General features: G+C 38.9%; 1 protein-coding gene across 2 annotated transcripts in view; it reads right to left on the reverse strand.

Annotated features, from left to right (window-relative positions):
• Positions 1-3,619, reverse strand: part of LOC122082749 (histone-lysine N-methyltransferase ASHH2-like) — an 18,559-nt gene that overhangs the window by 13,810 nt on the left and 1,130 nt on the right. The window lies entirely within an intron of this gene.

The raw sequence follows: 3,619 nt of genomic DNA on the forward strand, positions 1-3,619 counted from the left end.
CACCACCTGTATCCGCGTTCCCGAAGGGACCCCACTCTTTCAAGAGGTTTCGCGGCATCCGAATTTTTATAGAAATCAATTATTCAGATCTGATCATTTTTATTTAAGATCTGACCATTCGATTTGAGATCAGATCTGGCCCATATATAGCAGTCCGATCATGATCTCTTCCATACCATTAGTGTGCCATTAGCCATAGACCAATCAGATCCATCGGATCTGATCAATCAGCATCGACTAGAGTGATTAGAAAACTACCTTGCTCAAGTTTGTAATTTTTGTCACTGCATTCATATTAGTTGATTAATAGTAACTAACTTTAGCGGCCTAAATCCCATTCTAAGTTTCTCATTTGAACATATTTATCAACTGGACTAGCGTGTTGGTCGCTTAGGTCATGCCTATGTGACAAGGTGTCGCCTTGTTGTGTCACCTTGATTTTGACCATCCTCCATCGCCTTGGTCGCTTTCTTGCCTTGATAACTATGCATTTGAATCTAAGCTGAATAATCTTTGTTATCTCCAAGGCTGCAATAACGTGGTTTACATAAATTTCAAGCCCAAAATAGTCAATTCATTACTCCAGCTACTTCCTATTGTTTTCAAATTTTGGGCATGCCTGAGGATAGGTACTTTGGCAAGAAGAAATATTTTAGAGGCAAAAGTCGAGAGTGAAATGGTTGAAGGCAGGGGATAAATATACTCCATTCTTTCATACATCTGTTATAGTGCAACGGAAGAAAGCTTTGATTGAGCGTGCTCGTTGTGGAGATGGCTCTATGACGGAAGACATGGGCACCATTCAAAGCTTGGCAGTTGACTACTTCAAATCTCTTTATTCTTCTGAAGAGCATAGAATTGATGAGAACATTCTGTAGATGACCCAAAGTGGAAGTTGGTAACTGAGAGGAAAATATTTTATTGTCTAATATGCCATCAGATGAGGAAATTAAAGAGGCAGCTGCGGACATGAATGTAGATGGGGGACCTGTTGGTTAGCAAGAACTCTTTTATTTTTAGTAAATCTTCAATATAGACTCACAAGAAAAGACAATGATTTTTTAATAAATAAACAAAATAAAGGGAGGAAGAAACTATAAAAAAGGAGAAACCTTGTTGTCAACACACATGAGGACAAATGCATCGTAACCATGGTTCCCATTCTGCCATGTGAAAGACTATATGGCAAGGTCATCGTTGTATATCTAGGGATAGTTTGGATTATCCACAAGTCAAGTTTCAGTCTCAAATTCAATCATTTTCCCTTTCTTGTAATGGCATACCCTCCCATGTATGTCCATGCAACCCTCACAATAACATTTACCCTCTTTGCAGTCTTTAATTTTTTAATGGTTTGTTTTGCCATGCGGCCAACTCCGATTAGGCTGAAACTTTATATGTGAATAGTGCACCATGGGGTATTCCTCCAAAAATTTTCAACCCCATATCAGTTGTCACAAACATGGTGACAACAAGTTAAACCCTGAAAAAAAATGTGAATAAAATCAGGTATTTCCACCACAGTAGTCAAGGTGTTGCCTAGGTGCCACCTGGTGTCCAGGCAGGTTTTCAAGGGCTGGGCAGTCGCCCACCTTATTCTAACTTAACAAGGCGGGCATGATGTAGATTGCAGGAGCAAGGCCAAAACCAGTCCAGACCGGTTGTGGGATTCAACTGTCGTGAGAGGCCTGGTCAGGTGTGGTCCAGTTCTGGGGACCGATTTATATTTTGGTGAAGCATACAAAGAGGATTTATTTCCAAATAAAGCTATTGGCCAGCAGTTTTATTGGAGATATCGATCAGCAATAAAGAAGGAATTAATTTCCGGATTTTTGGGGGACTCATGGCCAGATTGAGTGGAGAAAATATAGGGAAGGTTTCCAGCCTTGTGTGGAGACTTTTTAGAAGAACTTATTTTATTTTTGTTTCTACAATTGTAGGAGGTTACAAGAAAGTTCTAATTAGTTGTCAGCTACTATATTGGTGTAATTAGGAGTTAATAGCAATCTAGGCCATTAATTCTCAATAACCATTTTATTTATTTCCAAATCTGTAAGCTTCTGTTTACATTAGTTTGTGTTTTGCAAGGGATCCATCTCCCATGCAAGAAGGTATTTAGAAAGTAGGATTGCCTTTTTTAATTATCTTTAAAAGCTTCTAGTTCTCCCACGCATGGGAGGATTTTGGCTGTAATTGATTTCCATTATTATAAATAAAGAAGGGCAGTATTCAGCCTAGAACGATTTGAATTGAAAAAAGAAAAGATTGGCTTTGTGCTGTAACTGTTAGAGCTGTGAGATGCAGTGAAATGGTGAGAGCCACAGGACTGAGATAGTCCCTATCCCTTCTCCCCTTCTTCTTTCACTTCTTCTCTATTTTCAGTTTTAATTGACTGTTGAAGGCCGTTCGAAGTAGTATTTCTATTGCTGGAGATCAGTGTAACAATCCTACTATAGTGCTAGTTATCTTAACTGGCATCTACATTGTGACATTTTGAGACACTGGACGTTGCCTAGGGTGCCTTGGGATGCCTAAGTCCCTAGGTGGCCAACTTTTTTACATTTTTTCCTCTAAATTATGCTGTTTTTCTAAAATTTTTATTGGCTTGTGTCCAAGTTTGTTTAAAGGTGAGAAGCATGGGATCATTTACAACAACAACAAACTCAGCCTTATCCCAACTTAATGGGGTCAGCTACATGGATCCGAGCAAGAACAGAAAAAAGGGGAAAATGAAAGTAAAAGGAAAGAAATAACCCAGCAATCAGGAGAATCTCAGTTAAATGGGGTTGGCTACATGGATCTGAGCAAGAACAGAAAAAAAAAAGGGGAAATGAAAGTAAAGAAATAAGCCTGGCAATCAGGAAAATCTCAGTTAAATGGGGTTGGCTACATGGATCCTTGCCCTCCAATTGACTCTATCTGAGGTCGTACTTGGGACAAGACCTAGACTTTGCATGTCATTCCTCACTACTTCTCCCAGAAGCATGGGATCATTTAGTACCCAAATAAATTGAACTTGACTAGTTCACTTCTCTTGTTTCTTAGATTTTTTTCACTCTAAATAATACTTTTTCTGACATAATGTTGTTGTTATTGTAATGCTGTAATGATGTTGCTAGATATAATGACAAATTAGTGCATAGATTCAATCTGTATAGTTATTGTAATGCTGTAAACATAATTATATTATTGATATACTAGATATAATGAATACATTAATGATATGCCTTGTCACCAAAGTGCCTAATGGCCCTCCAATGCCTTGGGTCTCCTAGTCGCCTTGATTATGATTTCTACAAAAAAGGATTCTTAAATTTCTGAATTTTATTTCTTCAAAGTTGCATCCATATGATATAGAGATGGTCCAGATGGATACACTTCAAACCATATAATCGAACCATCAAGAAGGAGCACATGCCATTTAATCTAAGCCTGCTCCGTTGCAGGACATGAAAAGTAGCACCCAAACGAATGGCTAGCTTTTGGTGCCGGGGGTGTGGGGGGTGTTGGTGCCTTGGCGATCCTTGTACTTGGGTCCCTACTGTATTGGCTCCTTTTGTTCTTGTCCTATATTCCTTTACTTGCAATAAAAACAATTTGTTATCTTCCCCCCCCCCCC

Source organism: Macadamia integrifolia, chromosome 6 (genome assembly GCF_013358625.1).
Source record: "Macadamia integrifolia cultivar HAES 741 chromosome 6, SCU_Mint_v3, whole genome shotgun sequence".
NCBI classification, from domain to species: domain Eukaryota; kingdom Viridiplantae; phylum Streptophyta; class Magnoliopsida; order Proteales; family Proteaceae; genus Macadamia; species Macadamia integrifolia.